The following is a 19,141-nucleotide window of genomic DNA, read 5'->3' on the forward strand; positions in this document are numbered from 1 at the left end:
TTTGATTCACCAACATAAAAGTACCTAAAAGTATTAAAAAAACAGATATGTGTGTATATGAATGATTAGACAAATGAATAAATGAATGAATCAATGAATATGTTTACTGTCCCTTGATGACCATTTCTTTATGGGCTAGGGATATTTTATGACCACCACAAAAGTGTGTCCTATTCCCAGCTAGTTGACGTCCTTTCAGTGGAAATTCCAGCTCCAGCACTGCAACTGTTGAATGTGGGCATCAGTCAGCACCGAGTGAATGGTTTTTTTGGTCCCAAACTTTACTCCTTGCTCATGTTTCTGAGCTAGATACTGGGGTCCAACACTAAACTGTAGGCAGTGAGGGTTGACTTGGTGGGGACATTGTCTCCACTCTAGAAGTTTGAGGGTAGGGTTATGGAGATCTCTGAAGCCTAAGCAATGGCCAGGATAAGCCATGTTCAATTTCTGGGCTGAGGTTTTATCACAGCCTTTTGCAATTTTCACATGAATTGGGGCTAGGGTTGATGAATTATTTTTTTAAACAATCTATGATTTATGTAATTATATTAAGGTACCTTGAGGTTTTTCTCTACATTGTGTCAAAGGCATCATAATTATCAATAGTTTTGCTTAACTAGAAACATACAGATTGTAAAAAAGGAAAAGAATCTAAAAATAGTAAAGAAAATCAAGAATTTGAGGAATGTTTCATATCTATGCAGAATCCATTTTACAATTCAAATATTATCAAGAATAGGCCATTGTGTTTTACATGCATTTAATTTAAGCACTCATAAAATGCTGAAATTATCTATGATACTGATTTATATTCTGACACTGGAAATAAAACAACATTATTTTTCTTTCTTTTGCAAAGAGCAAAGGGTTTCAGAATCAAGTTTGTCTTCAAGCAGCAGCAAAGTCTTGCTGACAAGATATTTTGGAACAACTTGCTATTAGGAAGGAAGTCTGAGTAGGAGGATGAGAAATAGCTTATGCCCATATGACACATACAAGTTGTGAACGTGTTAGAAGTCCATGATGTAGAACATAAGAGGATGTAACAATGTATCTCAGTGACATAAAGGACCTTATTCTATTCTTTTGTTTTTATAGCTCTATTCCGAATTAGATTTTCTTCCTCTTCTGTTTTCATTTACCTGATGGTTATAAACATTACAATTTATAACATGATGAGAAAATGGAGAACTTTTCAAAATATCTTGAACAAACTGCATGGATTTTCATGTTGAAGTCATCTAACCTTGTTACTCTAGGTACATGGCAAAAATATTGTTGCATAGGAAATATCAGTAAATTCTACCCTCTTTAATCTAATGACTTACACTTTTACAGTGACTTTATCTAAAACTGTCACAAGGGCTTTGTATGTAAACTTCTCTGCATCTCATAGAAATCAGTAGCAAAAAACTTCACAAAAAGCAAAAACCCAAAAACTCCTACTGTCAAAATTATTATCCTAGAACACAAGATAATCAAATGATTCTTTTCTTTTTTTTTTATTTTACAGAGCAAGCGAGACAGTGAGAGAGACAGCGAGCAGGGGAGAGGAGCAGAGGGAGAGAGAGATGATCTTAAGCAGACTCCATGCCCAGTGTGGAGCCTGATGTGGGGATCGATCACATGACCCTGGGATCATGATCTGAGCCAAAATGAAGAGTCAGACACTTCATTGACTGAACCACCCAAGGACCCCTCAAATGATTCTTTTCTAACATTATAGAATTTGTCCAATAATGAATTCAACAATTATTGAGCTTCTATAAATTCAAAATTCTAACAGGTCCTTGAGGAATCCACAGATGAATAGGCCAGAAGCCTCCATGATCTCATTTTTAGCTCCACTATATCCCCTAAATTTACACTTATCTATATCTTCTAGTAGATGGGCTCTCCCCTTTAAACCCTCATAATATTCTGAATTTCTTTATGGAACAAAGTTTTGTCATTCCTGTATCAAAGTCATATATTCCCTTATACAAATCATGTGAGTAGCTTGTAAGACTGAGTTCTTTGAGGGTAAGAACACCACCTTATATACCTTTGTATCTGCTAAAATACATGCCTTAGTACCTTATCCTTTGTAATGAAATCTCTTATACCCATCTCACAAGGCAGTTTAGAGGGAATGCCAGATGAATGGCACAAACAGTGAAGAGTTATGGGGAAAAAGAAGAGGCGAAGGCAACTTCCAACTTCAGGCCACTTAGAAATGTTTAGGGAGAGGCAGCCTTTGAATTAAAGACCAACTGACACCCTTTGATTAGTAACATTAAGATGTATAATTCTCTAAGTTTTTAAGTTTAAATTACTAAATTAGGGGTGCCTGGGTGGCTCAGTCGATTAAGTGTCTGACTTTGGCTCAGGTCATGATCTTGCGGTTCGTGGGTTCGAGTCCCATGTTGGGCTCTGTGCTGACAGCTCAGAGCCTGGAGCCTGCTTCGGATTCTGTGTCTCCCTCTCTCTCTGCCTCTCCCCCACTCACACACTGTCTCTCTTTCAAAAATAAATAAACATTACAAAATTTAAAAAAAATACTAAATTCTCCAAAGGGAAAAAAGGGACATTCACAATATTTGTTTTATTTATTTATATGAATTAAAGATTAGTGCATATTTGTTTCAATTATGTATCATATAATCACATGTTTATTCCGTCCCAAAACTTAACAGTATAAAACAACAACAATTTTATTGTATTCATGATTTGGTCAGTCATGAATCCAAGGAGGGCATAGCAAAGATGGCTTATCTTTTCTACGTGATATCTGTGTCTCAACCGGGGTGTCTCAACAGGGGTGGCTAGAATGGCTTGCCAGGGGCCTCTGTTCTGCCTGTCTTAGAAGGATTCTTTGGTTCTTCTCCACATGGTTCTTGAAGGTTCTGGTTGCGATGCCTGGCATGGCTAGGGGGCTCACCGGTCCACTTTCTTTCCACTCAGCCTATGTAGCTAACTTGAATGTACTCATAGCAAGATGGTCTGAGGGGATGTATGGTAGCAAGAGAACTTGAGTGGGCATTCCCATTCAAAAGGGGGGAAGAGGGGAAAGTAGTAGTCACTAGTCCAAAGCTTCTGAAATCCAGCCAGGACAGCATTGCCAGTTTCCTAAATGGAGTCCAGTCATGCTTTCTTGGAGCTGTTTTCTATGGTTTTAAACTCCACCGCCCAGCTTATTGGCTCCACACTCTTAAGGATCCTTCCTTTTCCATAGGAAATGGCCCATGTTGGCAGCTGTTTAACTTTTTCAGCCTGCTTTCTGCCTGTACAAAGATTGGGACTCTATTTTACTTTTGAACTGACCCTCTTTCATTTAATATAGATTTCAGTGCTTCCACAAATATAATTGTCCTAAAAACACTGTGGCTTTCTCAGGAATATTATTTATGTTTATTAGACAAAAGCACATCACAAACCTCTTTGAAACAGGTGGCTCTTTGTCTTGGGCTGAGAGTCAGGGTGCTGTGGTAGAATACCCTTTAAAATCCATAAAAACCCTCTAGGAAAAAGGGTCTAAGACGTGAGCTTACAGCTTTGTTGTTCTTGTTTTTGTCTAGTGGAGAGAGTCCATGAGGAATATCACTAAATTGATTTCCATTCTCAATAAAGGGTTCAAGCTGCCCTCCTGACTCCATCTTTAAACTGAGACGGTATTTTATTAGCAGGTGGCTGGATTGATCATTACCCTGAGGCCATTTCTTACTTTGTGAACCTTATTCTAGATGGGTCAACTTTCCTTTATCTAACCTAACTCTAGAGTCCCTCTAAAATCTGCTTAAAAAGTAAACACTTCGTCCGTAAGTTCATCTCTTTTCTCATATTTTGCCACATGTAGTTAGAAGCAGCCAGCGAGCACTTTCAACCTTCTCCTTAGCCACATCAATGAGTTTCTTAGATAACCTTTCTCATTTACATGTTACCACAGGTAAGGCTCATATTTCTGTCACTAGGTAACCTGAGCTCCCTTTCCTTCAGCCTCCAGTGATAATTTCTGGGTTGTCCTTTAAGTCTTCACTGACCACTCACATGCCCTTGCAGCCTCTTTCCACCAAAGTGAATGCCTCACATTTTGATTCTTTTATGAAAATCAACTAAATTCTGGATCCAATAGTTTTATCAGTCAGTATTCACTCAGAGATGCAGAAGCACTATGTGTATGTAGTACGAAAAAGAAATGTATTACAGGAGTTAGGACTCCAACAATTGGGAGAGAAACTAGAAATGTAAAAACAAACAAACAAAAAAGGAGTCGTAATTCCAGAGAAAACTAGCCATCCCTCGGAGAGGTCAATGAGTTGGCTCTTACATGGAAATCTAGACACTATGCCTATCAGCTGCAGAAATGGAGTCACAAAAGGAGGCCGGTGTAGAAACCCATGCAAGGTTATTGGCTGTTCATGACTATTGTCTCTGTGAGTGCACAGTAAAATACCTGGTGGCGAGCCTAGTGCCAATAGATGTGTCAGACAGGAAGGAGAGCTGGCCTCAGGGATGGGAAGAGAAAGGAAAAATGGGAAACCACCTGCAGCTCTAGATCTGTCTCCAATTGTCTGTGGCTAATAACACAGACCACCCAGGGAAGGGGCTTCTGGAAAATATAGTTCTCAGCTTAATCAAGTTGATAATGTAATAGTACATAACTATAGTCATCAAAGAAAATGTGAAAATGACAAAAACATATAAAGAAGAATAAAAATTATGCATATGTTCAAAACTGAGAGGTAAATGCTATTAACATTTAACAGATCTTTACTCTGAAACACTTCATTTTATTATAGAGGATTTAACATTGGGAACATGGTGATTACGAAATATAGCATACTGATGAAGGACCAGGTTTTGGTTTGCTTAGCCAGGTTTGAATACCAGACTTCTCACTTTTAAGTGTATGACCTTTGGACTAAATAATGAACATCTCTTTCCTCTATTTTTACCTAAAAAGAAGGATAAAAAATAGAACCTATCTGTAGGACAGCCTTCCAACAAGGTCCATGTCCTAATCCCTAGAACCTGTGACTATGTTAGGTTTCATGGAAAAGAGGCATTTAGACTGAAGATGGAATTAAGTTTGGCAGTCACCTAGCAGAGTATGAAATCGGAGTGGGGTTATCCTGAATTATGCAGGTGTACCCAATGTAAGCACAAGAATTTTTACAAGTGGAAAAGGCATGAGAAAGCTTGGAGATGTGGCCATGTGAGAAGGATTCAGCCTGACCTTTCTGGCTTTGAAGATGGAGAAAGTGCCACAGTCTGAGGCTAGAAATAATCCAGAAAAGGGAAGAAAATAAATTATCCTGTAAAGCCACCAGAAGGACATAGCCCTGCCAATACCTTGAGTTTAGCTGAGTGAGACCCATTTTGACTTCTCACCTCCAGAACTGTTAAGAAAAGAAACTTGTGTTGCTTTAAACCACTAAAAGTTATGGTAGTTATAGCAATAGGAAATAAATATACTACATCATGGGAGTTTTGTGAGGATTAAATGAAATGATACACGTATGTACAATAATTAAAATAGGTCTTAGCACATGGCAACTACTCAATAAACGTGATTATTTACTATCAAAAATTATAATTTTACATTGATATCTATATCTATATCTATATCTATATCTATATCTATATCTATATCTATATCTATGTATATAAAATAACTCCCCTGTTGCTGGAAAGTTAAATTGTATTCAATTTCTTGTTATTAGAAAAATGCTTCAATGGAAAAACTGAACAGAGACCTTGTCTGTCTTGATGCCTATTATAGACTCAGCAGCTAATACACTTAGTAGGGGCTCTATAAATATTCATTAAATAGATAAATGAAGAAATGATCAACATATTTGTGCCTATATATATTTTCACATTTGTCTTTTGTCTTTAGGCTAGATTCCCAGAAATGGTATTACTGGATCAAAAATGAGCTGAACATTTTCATGCTCTTTATACCTACTGCCAAATGGATTTTCATAAAGGTTACACCAATTTACACTCCCACAGCATTGTATGAATTTGACTCTGTCATTCTTCCCATGTTAACATTGACTACCCTACATTTTAAAATCTCTGATAACTTTTTGCCTTTTTATCATTCCTTTAATTGCATTTTTAATTATTTATCATGTTGAAAAAAACATTAATGATTATTTGACTAATTATTTGACTTTTTAATAATTTATTGTGTGAATTATATGATGGTTATTTTCAAATTAGAAATTATTTTAAAGATAAGGAGCATAAGGAAGATATCGAAAATAAGCTCCCCTGAACCCATCAGCAAAGTTTGACAAATGTTATCAATTTGACAATATTAATTCATTTAACAATTTATTTTTGAAATAGATCATGATAGGTATGTTTGAAATATCTTCTATTCTTCTTTTTCTCTTTCTCTCTCCCTAGGGAGTATTCTGCAGATTCTCATTTATGTTTTTCTACTTTTATGTGTTCGCACACAACACACGTGTACACACAATTAGTATGAATTGCCTGTTTTTCCAGAGTGTATTTTTCATATTAATCAATGAGTTCTTTGTATCATAGGATTTTAACTCTTTGTTTGTCATATTTGTCATACATATCCTCCCTTGTAGTCATTTTAATTATATTTGTTTTTAAATTGATTTTCACCTGATTACATTCATTTGATATAGAATTGTATAGAATTAGTATTAAAGTTCCATGACTTTCATTTATGTATTTAGTATAATGGCAATGCCTTAAGGTAGTAATTATTAACACTTTCTGAGTCATGATTTCTGATCTTAGAATAAATTGCAATAAATATAGGTTGATAGCAGCTATTAAAAATCTGTATTATCTGATTATCTTAACGTGGAATTTGCAAAACTTAAGATCTCTTTAGGTTTTACATCTTGATCAATTCTCTCTTTTTACAATATTAGCTTATGGTGGAGGCTGAAATGATAGTGGTATCAGTAATTAAAATTTATCAAATAAACAAATTCCAGAGATACACTAATATTCATCAAATCTTAAGTAGTATCAAGAGAACACAGTTTTTCTGAGCTACTAAAGGGAAAGGAGTAAAATATATGATTTTCAGTGGTAGACTTCCCTTATCTTAGTATAAAGGTGTTACAAATCATTCAACATTGTTTAAAGCTATGATATTTTCATGAAACACAAAAATGAATTTAATCAAATAGATGTAAGGTATAATAAAATGGCTTCCTAGCATATACAGGCAAGAGATTATAAAAAGGAATTGTATTTTGGACCATGACTTAAGAATATAAAACTTTATTTTAAAATACCAGACAAAATTTTCTCAGTAACATCTAATCAATGGGTAAAAATCTAGGATTCATCTTCCCTTAAATTTTCCTTAGATGCAAACTACCATAAAAGAGAAGCAAAAATGAGCCAGTCACGATGTTGTTGTGGACGTGTGTGGAGAAAGACATGATTTCCCCTTGCCTCCAGAAAACATATAATAATATGACCATTTGTTGGAGTAAAGGAATAAATTATAATCTTAAAATATTTCATTGGAAAGTGTGTTCAATGGGAAGAAGCTATGTTTATGTATGTTCAGAAATCAACAGACAGATACGAAGATAGCAATTACCTAATATAAAAGTATTTAACATTTTTGAACATATGCACACAAAACAATAAAAAACTGCAGTGTCTAATGGTATCTCTGTGACCAGAGATACAATAAAAGCAAAATAAAAATTAAAGGATGAAATTGTCTAGAAATTAGGTTTAGCTGATATTACCACACAGAAATATTTCATTTAAAAATGTGAACTTTAAATACATTTCAATAAAGTAAATAACCAGGCACAATTAAGTCTATATTTGTTAAGGAAATGATAAATATAAGAAATTAAAAGTGTGTTTTTGGTGAACACTCTGTTAAGAAAGTGCAATCACTTAACCTATTCACTCTGATTTTAAATCAGTGCCCTTCAGCTTTCTCTCAGCCAGCTCTGCTGGAAACTGGCAAAGAGCACAAATGGAGACTAAACTTAGATTCTATTGCTTTCCTCTAAAAACGACTCATCAATTTAAAATACTTGGGCAAATGAAACTGACAAATGGCTTTCTACACTGAATATACCTAAGAGCTACGAAAATGATAATAATTTGCTTTTTACTCCTCGATTCATGTAATAAGAAAGGTTACAAATTTCAAAAGAGGGCACTATTTTGGGAAATAGTTTCAGGAATGAAAACATTAGAAGGTAGGCTATTTATAACTTCATATAATCTGATGTAAATATGCTCTGGCAATGGGATAGCCAGACTTGAATTTGAAAACTTCCTACTGTTATTGAGAAAGCTTTCCACTGTTTCATTATGATTTTTTTTTCTTTCAAGATTAAAGTGTATGGCAGGCTATCTTTAGTAACCTGACCTAATGGTCTCTTTTATCCACTCCTTACCCAAAGCCCACCCTAATGCAAGGAACCTTTCCCAAGTGCCCTGGGAAGAAATCTCCTTGGGAAATTCTTCAGAAGGCTATTTAGAGAACACATGGTGACTGAAATAGTTTCTGAGGAGATGCATTGGTTTTTCTTGAGGGAGGGACTGTCTGGGCCTCCCTTGCCAGATTCTTCTGTGGATAGTTCTTTGCTCTCTCTGGTCTTTAGCCTGGTGCAAATTTATTTGTTCCATTAGATTTACATAACTCATATTTTTAGAGAAAGAGATTTCACATTAAATACTCATTTGTAGTAAGAAATTTGGAAAAAGAAGCAAAAGGGAAAAACTGAGGAGAAGGGATGGAGAGAGACGATTTGAATTAAAAAAGTTCAGAAAGTGAAGAAAATATAGAGTCTAGGGTGCCGCCGAAAGGACACTGAGATGGATGCTAGAGAAGGTGTCTATGACACCTTCTGACAGCTGCTGGATTGTAGAAAGATGAACACATATTTTAATAAATATATATCTTGGGTGAGATATGGCCTGTCTGGCAGAATTTGTAAAACAAAGGAGTCTGGATTTTTCATTACACTTTTAACGTACATCTTATTTATTTTTAAATAGTTTTTATCTCAATCTCATTAGCAAATAAATTATCCTAAGAACAATATAGTTCTAAAGATAATTGATTTAATTTTAAAAATGAGATATTCTCATTTTGTTCTCTTTTTTCCCAGGCCACATCCCTAACTGTGGCCAGGTATTTGTGCTGCAACAGCCATGATCCTTTCAAATAAGCTTACATTTTTAAAAGAAACCTTTAAATTGGATTTATCCTAAAACTTTCCACAGACAATCTAGTTGTCCATGTCTTGCAATTAATCGTGGAAATAACCTGTAGGGAAAAAAAAGAACACAGACAAATGCAAAGTTTTACTATCCATCCTACACTTGCTTCAGTTTCAGAACTGATGATGGGAAATATCCTGTTTATTGAGACTGATAATATCCAATTCAGGTATTTCCATCAGAAAGACAAAGATCCTCCAAGTCAAGTATTATCTACATGAAGAAAAGAAGGAGAGGCTCAAACGACAAGCTCAGCTCCTGACTAATTGCCACAATAAGACAATGTGTGGCTTTGCTGCTAGAGAGCTAAATTGGCACACTGTGCGTTCTTGTTGGAATTAAAAGATGGCTGGGGGGGAATACAAGAATACTCTTATAAAAAAAGTTAGGAGGTAATCTCGTTATAAGTTTTCCAAACTTCCCTACTGAATGTTTGTTCCAAACTTTATTTAAATAGCATGTTACAGCGATACCTCATTTACATGGTATGTCAAAGTGTTATAATTTCCACATTTCTAGACTCCCAGGTCCAAGACAGCATTGCATAATGAAGGGAAAGGTTACAAGATTTCTAGGAATAGATTTCTGTGTAAATAATCATCAGTTATTTTATCAACCTTCCATGGACAATGAGGTATCTATGATGTATTGGCTATTACTTACTCAATGTTTTTACCCTCCATGGATTTAGGCATTTTTAGTAAACACAGAAAAGAGATTCATTATACTGTGGAGTATTTCTTTTTTAATTCTGTTACTTTTTTTTTTTTTTTTTGCATTTGCGTTTTATCACAAAATTCATCTAAGCATAGAAATGGTTGTTTCTCATTGGGGAGTTTATCTGCCAAAATGTTATTGCTATAGGAAATGTATGTCACATTGGATTATCACTTGGCACTATCAAGCCAGAACACTGTGAGCCTTAAACTTGGTTTAAAAGAAATCTAATTAGTATCAACTGAAAAAGAAGATCTCTAAAGATATTTCTTTCTTACTTTCCCTAATATAAAAGGTGATTTGTGATAAAACTGTTAATCTGTAATCATTTTTGCTACTCAAAATAAAAAATAAAATTTGACACTTTCAGAACATATTATTCTTAGTAATAGGCAAATTTCCTTAATACAAACTTAAAAATATAGAGGAGGATAATGAATGAATAGAAAATATTATTCCTAGTGAAAAGCAGCCATGAGGGCACTGGTGAATGAAAATATTATAAGGCTGTAAGGTGTTTGTATTCAGTACAGTTCTCCAGAAAAATTTAGTGATGTTTTATTTATTCAACCAATAATTTATTGAATAACTACTATGTGCCAGATGCTGTATTAACAAAGGAAACACAAAGGCTCTGCAATGACCATGAAATAAGACTCTATCATTGCCCTTACCCACTTTATAATCCCATTTGCAGGCAGTTCTAAAGACTAGCTTTACTCCCAAACAAAATTCAGCAGGAGTGTATACACATACACACACACACACACACACGTAATTATATGAACACATACATACATATCTGCACATACACATTTATACAATCATATATGTATGTGTTTGTGCACATGCACATACTTGCATGTACACATAAGTAAAAGGAAGAGGTGAAAATCACACAAAGGACTTGCTCTTTGCAATCTGACATACTTGAATATTACTTAAATGATGTTGAACCTCAATTTTTTAATCTATGAATGGGATTGTCGGTATTTCCCACAGAGGACTTTTTAAAGTATTAAAAGAAAGAGGATATGCAAAGTATTTAGCTCAGCGTCTGCCATATGAAAGCAAAAGAGAGCTATAGTTGTTATTATTTTGTTTTCTTTTGGGAGACTTCTTCGAGGAGACAGCATATAAGCAAGCATTAAGAGATGAGAATATAAAGGAGTTGTTCTATTAAAAAAAAGTAATGTGAGTATATTGTAAGTAGAGAAGGAAAAAGTCATTCAAGAATATGTATGAACGTCTACCACCACCAAGTAGTACATGACATTTTATTATATTCCATGTGAAAAAAATTGTAAGACCAAAAGATGGTGTTTTTTAATTATTATTATTTTTTATTATGAAATCTATTGTCCAATTGGTTTCCATACAACACCCAGTGCTCATCCCAACAGGTGCCCTTCTCCATGCCCATCACCCACTTTCCCCCACCTCCTACGCCCCATCAACCCTCAGTTTATTCTCAGTTTTTAAGAGTCTCTTATGGTTTGGCTCCCTCCCTCCCTAACTTTTTAAGATGGTGTTTTTTTTTTTTTTAATTGCTGTTTATATTTGAAATAAAGATGAAAACTTAGGTCTACTTAAAATACACTAGAGAAATTAAAATATAATTAGTGAGGAAGACATATTATTTATTTAGCAAAGTTTAGTGAAGATGAGGAAAAATAGGAATTTAAGGCATCATCCATAATTTTAAATTGAAAAATATATACTTCTGTGATTTAAAATATGAAAATATTTTGGTTGTAAGCAGATCCTAGAAGTAATAAACCAATGACACACACTCCCCCGATCCCTCCCTCTCTCTTTTTAAACTAATATCTCAGATTTCTGCTTACTCATCTTTCTTCTTTTAATGTTTTTTTCCCCATTATACAAATCTTATCTTTGGGGGTGATTTCTTTCAGATTAGAGAGATGCAAATTTATATTTAAATTGGAAGAATTTCACCTATACATTATCTTAAAGACACGAGTTTAGGCAGGGTCACTCTGAAAAATTTCTATGAAAGCATTTCACACACTGAGCTTTGAAGGATTATAAATGCTTTGGCATGACATCTGGGGGTGGTATTTTGAGAACAGCAGATTCTGTAAAACATACACACATACACATTTGTATAACTCTCTATTCTGTCATAGACACAATTAGGTAGGAGCTATTTTATACATATATTATAGTTGAAAAATAGGAATTGATAGAAAAAATAGGTGATGGAGATGGATTAGAGATAGAGATGGAAATGAAAATCCATTTTGCATCAGCTGCCTCATTCATGAGCTCTGGCTACTTAGGGTCTCCTGAGTGGATAAGTTAATATCACTTCCTCTCTCTTACACATCATTTGCTGTCTACTTATTGAGTCAAAGTGAGCTAATGACTTTATTGAGCTTTATTATAAGCAGTTTTGTGACAGTAGACTTATACTGGTTTTCATTCTTGACTTATGCCCCTGCCCCATAAGTCTCCACGTTGAATTTTTAACCTTTTTAATAGTAGCATCTTAAATGCCAGCCCTGCCAGGAAGTCTTTCCTGGTGCTTCCAGACATTTTAGATCCCTGTAAATTCCCACAGCATTTTGTTTATACGTCTTGAATGATGTGACTTGTCATGTCTTTTTTGGTGGGGCCATGGGTAGGTATTCCTTTGCTGCTAGAAACACTCTGTGAGAAAAATTGTCACATAATAGTATCTTGCTAAACATGTGTTGAGTTGCACTGAATTGAACTAAATTTGTAGACAACTTGTAAGCTGTTTGATTTAACAGTACCTTTCCAAGGCCCACTTATCTGTTCTATTGATAGTAGTTACATGTATCTTCCTAATTCTAGTTATATGTATACAGATATAAATAAGCTCATCCCTTCATGTATTCAAATTACTAATTTTTTTCTGGGTATATATCTGTTGTTTATCAACAACATTATGGTAAAACTTTCATACTAATAAGCATCTATCACTATTCATTGTACTCTAAGCAGCTGTCATATTTTAAATGGTTTAATGACAAGAAAGCACAAATCTTTCAAGTACTTTCTATGAGCCTTATTTATCCACATTCTTATTATTTTGAGGTAGAAACACTAAATAATATATAAATAATTGTATAGGCAATGCAAATGTTAGCATCCTGATTGTAACCCAACAAGTGCATCATACTTTAAAACACAATAGCAACATAGTGAAGAGTTAAAACAATTTCATTGATTTTTATTTCTAGCTCTTAATGCATCATTGGTCTTCTTCCTTTCATGAGTCAATTTCCTTTACTACTCTTGCTCATTCAGGAAATTTTTCTTCTATCATAGTTCTGCTACCATCGCTAATAATTAAAATATATGTGAATATCCTAATGCTTAGCTGTAGTGATATTTCCAGAGACAATGTCAATGGAACTACTGTTTGTGGAAAAGTGCCTTATACTTTTGCTTTCCAAAAGTCATTTTTGGTACTCTCCTTTGATTAAGAGTCCATGCTTCACTCAAACAGAAGTCTATCCTGAAATTTTGGTCCATTACATAATTTTCAGAAGCTGGAAGAAAGGCATTTGCATCATTTCTGTTCCCAGATCTGTTCAATATATACTTCCAGTCTGTCATGCCTGAAATTAATTTTTTACAATCTGGATCTTTACTATATGCTAAAAATTCAGTACAAAAAAGGACCTCCTTCTGCAGAGAATATGTAAGCCAGAACATCATGTTCCATCTTTATAATGAAACACATAGTTCCTATCAAAAGGCAAATTTTTTGTTTCAAAATGTTTGAAGAGAATAATGCTTTAAAAGATTTCAAATAGTTACTTTTATGAAAGTGAAAAGATTTCTATGTCAAATATATTTTAGCGTGAATCATATAATTTCTGTATAAACTGAACATTTTATTTATTTAAAGCTATTTCCCACTCTGTATTTCATGCTTCTGAGGTTGGAAAACAAAAGCAAATAATCCCAGAAATAGTTTCTCTCAAAACACTCATGTTTAAGTGAATAGCTATTAAAATTCAAACTGCTAATATCGAGTTTTAAGCAAATGGTAATATACCATTTTGTCTCTCTAGTCAAGAAGTTTATTACCTTAATATTTTGTTTTCCTCAAAGTATGAAAGTACTTGTTTTGATCTTTCTAACTAGTGTAGGCCCTCCAAAATAAATTTCAAATATCAGAAAAAACCATATGACAAACACACTCTGTATGACCTTTGAAAAATTAGTTACTTCTGAAAGTATGTTCATTCTTCTGTTAAATGGGGATATGTACATGTGAGAATATGTTGAAATTATATATATATATATATACACACACACACACACACACACACACACACACACGTGTGTGTGTGTGTGTGTGTGTATGTAATATAAAAGCCATAACACAGGACCTGAATTACATTCTTCTCTTCCTCTTCCTCCTTCTTCTCCCTGCCTCACCACCACCCTTCCTCCTCCACTTGCTCCTCTTCCTCTCATTTCCCTTTCTCTTATTCCTTACTCTTCCTTAATTTCAAAAACAGAATTTTTCAAGGCTTCAGAACTACAGAGCATTTGACCTGGGTCCAGGATTCAAAATGAGACTTGTATCACACCATAATCTCTCTTCTAACTAACTTTTAAATTTCCTCTAGAGGTTCTCTTGATTTTTGCATAATTTGCCACAGACTATGAGAATAAAACTTTCTCCTGTTTATATATTTCTTTATTTTTGCAAACACTGTATTTCTTAAAATTTTTGCTTAGTTCTTTTGGGTGCTATATTGCTTGGCGCATGGATGTTTGTTAACATTTGGCCTTATTTTTTTTAAAGTTTATTTATTTTTGAGGGGGTTGTGTGCAGAGAGAGAGAGAGAGAGAGAGAACCCCAAGCAGGCTCCGTGCTTTCAGTGCAGAGCCTAATGTGGGGCCTATCTCACAAATCATGAGATCATGACCTGAGGCAAAATCAAGGGTGGAATGGTAACCCAATGAGCCATCCAGGCACTCCTAATGTTTGACCTTTATAGTGTTTTCAAACCTAAACAATAAATTTTTATTTATTAGTGGTGTTTTTTTTTGCATTACCTTCTAATTTGTTTGATAATACTAACACTCATGTGATGTATTTATACAAAGTTTATTAATAAATATTGGTGAATATTTCAGCTATGTGGATTCTTTTTGCTCTGGGTCCATAACCTATATAGCTAGCATTTTTTTCTATTGATCTGATATATTTGTTTTATTATCTGTACTTTATTTCCATTCATCTTCCTATGAATGAAACCTTTATATGAAACCTTTATATGAGGTTTGCTGTTTGTCATCTTCTTTTCTGCATAATTTTATTAGTTAGGGCATAACTAATATTTGCTTTTCTACCACAGCTTTGATATTTACATTATATTGACTAATTATATGTTTACATATGTTTACATTATATTGACTGTATCTATAGTGGTCTAAACTCTTATGTAGCATAAATAATATCGTGCTTTTGTACAACCCCTTTACCTGCTCTGTTAATTTTTCACTGATCTTATCTATGCATTTGTACATCTGTACATTCATTCTTTTCTTTTTGTATTCTTATTACTATTGCTATCCCTACTCTTTGTTGAAAGTAAGTCTTATTTGGATTGCTTAACCAGTCAAAATCCAATTCTCTGATACAGCTACATATCACAAACTGATTACAAAGGGGCACTACTTAAGTCACTTGGCTCCATGTGGCTGAAAACTCAACTCGCAGTGGCTTAAATAAACCAAAAGTTTATTTTTGTCACATCACCATATTCTGAAGGTGAGAAATCCAGGGCTCTTATGCCAGCTTTTATGACATTAGTGACTTGGTCTCCTGTAGGCTTTCTACCCAGCTAAGTTTAGAATGATATTCTGCCACTAGGCTTATCATTCCAAGTTTGTAAGATGGCTAGACACCACTAGCATTTATCTGAGTTTTGGGGAAGAAGAATATTAAAGTCAAAGACAGAAGGTATGTGCCTTCCAAGTCTTTTCCTTTAAAATGCCTATTTTTATCCACAAGAGAGGGTAAGGAATTTTGTATTTATCTGGATGTGTTACTGTCCCATACAAAATCATGACTCTATTATAAAAATAAAGATGTAAAGAAAAGATCTTGCTTAGACAAGTAGCAAAGTCTGCCAAGGGGACTAACTTCCATGTCAGTATTACATGATTCCACTGACTCCCCGGACTCAACCCCCAGTCACTGCTGATTTGTTGTGTGGTGGACCCCAAACTTTGCGTAAAACGTATTTTCTTATGTGTCAATCGGGAATTATGATTCAAAGAGAATAGTTAATCTGTGTTGGATGCTGAGGCTAAGAACCAAGGCTGGGGCATTCATTATCTACCATATGCATATTGAATTGGGGACAGTCCAGAGACAAAAGGGAAAAAAAACCCAAATTCCTCTTCAGAAATTTCCAGAGCTTACGCATGTAAACTTCAGTAAACAAAGAGTAGTTCGTCTCCTTATTCCTTCGACACATTATCCTTTTTGTTCCAAATAGTTTGACACTGTTTTTGTTTCTCAATTCAAATATACAAAAGACTACGGTCTTCTCTTTGGCATTTATATTTTTGCTTTGTTTTAGTACTTCTATTCAGCTAGAATTTAAACTCTGTGGGAGCATGTGTCCCTATGTCTGTTAAATATTGTATTTCCCTCAGCCTAGCATGCCATTTTATCAATGGATTTTTGTTTAATGAATAAAGCTTTATTATAAACTTAGCACCCCCTGATTCTTTTGATTATTTATTTTTGATTTTTTGATTGGTTTCACTAGTAATTACTGGTTTGTATCTATAGCAATATTCTCTTTTAAAAGTACATTTGTCGAAAGATATCTGGACAATGCTCTTAATGGTTCTATAGGAACAGTTAATTTTGGTGTTGTCAGTTATTTGAAAATATATTTTAAACGAGACTATCTTTCTTTTTTCTTCACAAAGGTTAGTGTTTGAGGAGACCAACAATTAGCATTTTCACATTCCCTACCACATTCATAAGTCAAATGAGAAATAATATAAGAAGACAGAGATGACAACCAAAATAACATCTCAATAGCGAGTATTCAAGGAAGAATTGGGTTTTATCTGTAGTCTAGTATGCTTCCTAATGCTGAACCTCTGAATTAGGCACACTCACTCATCCAGAAGTTCTGGAATAAGAAGAAAAGCATGCATTAAGTTACATTGCTCTTATGAGATAAAGTTCAAAGAAACTGAAGTGAAGAAACCCAGTTGGGAAAACTCTCCCAACAAAAGGTTAAAATGGGCATTACACAGTTAGCATATGGTGGGGTCTGTAATCCACTTATTCATAATTCCTCCTCTCAGAGTTCCATCATTACATTCTTCCATATGTTTGTATGGGAACATCCCCACTGTGAGATCTTTGACAAAGCTCTATTCTTTCCTACACAGTATATTCAGGGCATCTAAATTCCCGTTTCCCTTTGGTCCTGTATTTTCTGCATTGCAGAATTGAACTGAGTGACCCTCCAGCCACAAAAACCACAGTTTCTTTATGAGCAGGCATTTTCAGATCTCTGGAAGAGACTGTTTCCACAGCATCTTATGGAAGTGCCTAGGCATAATAAATACACTTGTGAAGCAAGTTTATGTTCTCATACGTAATTAACCAATTCAAAATAAATGTGTAATCATGTAGCGAAAGTTAATTCTTGAGCCTTATGCAAAAGGCTACATTAATTTTAGACTACCCTCCTCTTTCTTTCCTAATACTGAATGTAAAGTGGATTTGAGTTAGCTGATCTAGAACTTCCTGTCTAGGGATGGGGTTCACGATTTATGTTAGAATTTTACTAGTCCACGAAACACATTTGTTAGTCAGTTTAGAAGCAGTAATATTGTTTTCACCCCATTGCCATTAAGACTCAAGGAACTCACTCTCTGTGACCTTCCTCACCTCTGGACAATTAAATCTTTGCCTCAGCTGCTCCTGCTTTTGTGTGATCTGGTAAACGGAAAGAGGCCAGGAGTGTTTGGTGAATAGAACCCATACTTACAGAGGAGAAACAAGCTTCCCTTGCCCCCCAAGTTCCCCACTAGTGCCATTGCTAGAAGAAAAACTCCAAGATCCAGCTATAAACCCAATGAATGACTTAGTGGGGGGACAAATAAAAGATTGTATTTTATTTCTTTGATGCTAAAACTTCTGTTCTTGTGTGTGGGCTTTATATTCTTTGCCAAATTATCATCATGATGTGTCACATGGACTTGGCATTGAAGAGCACACTATCTTGGAGAGAAGTTTTATTCCCCTTCCCATACTCTGCACTGTAGAGTTTGGCTCTTAATAGCAGAGTATGTCTTCTGTATTTGAAAATTAAAAGTGTGTCAACTGGAGATGAACATTTCATTCCTGCCCTTTTTCTTAGACTCTCAGAATTGGACTTAGGGTTTAGGCCTTTTCTTTCAGGTTTATTGGAGTATAACTTATAAGAAAAACTATACACTTTTATTTTAAATAATTGATGAGTTTAGATATATGCATATACCTGTGATACTATACATGTATTCAAGGTAATAAAGATATTCATTGCTTCCAAGTTTCCTTATGTCCATTTGTTTTGTTTTCTAGGTAATAACACTTATCATGAGATTTACCCTCTTCACAAACTTTGAAGTACACAAAACTGTATTGTTAACTATGCACACTCAAGCCAATTTTTGCATCTACTGTTTTCTTCTTCCAGGTCTGACATAATTGGTCATATGAGGGACTGAAATGTTGAGGCCATCCTCAGTATTATATTCCCTATACTGCACCCAGAAGATTGATCATAATGACCAAGATTCTGTGACTCCAAGCCATTAATGTAATTGTTCCAGTTCATAACTCCCTTGTTTGCAACACCTGACCTCTGGTAGCACACCTTTCCAGAAAGAATGCCTAGGGATCCAACAGAAGATACTGTTCTTGGGTCCTAACCCATTAGGTGAGAGAATGTAGAAATTCTTACAGGATTTGGGAATTTGATTCATGTCATTCTTTTAAATAATAGTTGAGGATTATTTTTCTCTTTTGGACAATTTCATGGATATATTAGAGAGAAATAAGGGGAGATTTTTTATATTTGTATAAGACGAACATTGTATTTATTTATAAAAGGCTGTTCATTTAATATACATCTATTATTTTACCTTTACATAA

At 34.6% G+C, this 19,141-nt stretch overlaps 1 long non-coding RNA gene across 3 annotated transcripts in view; it reads right to left on the reverse strand.

The window, feature by feature from the left end:
- The window catches only part of LOC106969218 (uncharacterized), a 176,476-nt gene that overhangs the window by 142,391 nt on the left and 14,944 nt on the right, over positions 1-19,141 (reverse strand). The gene's annotated exons all lie outside the window — the stretch shown is intronic.

Source organism: Acinonyx jubatus, chromosome A1 (genome assembly GCF_027475565.1).
Source record: "Acinonyx jubatus isolate Ajub_Pintada_27869175 chromosome A1, VMU_Ajub_asm_v1.0, whole genome shotgun sequence".
NCBI lineage: Eukaryota > Metazoa > Chordata > Mammalia > Carnivora > Felidae > Acinonyx > Acinonyx jubatus.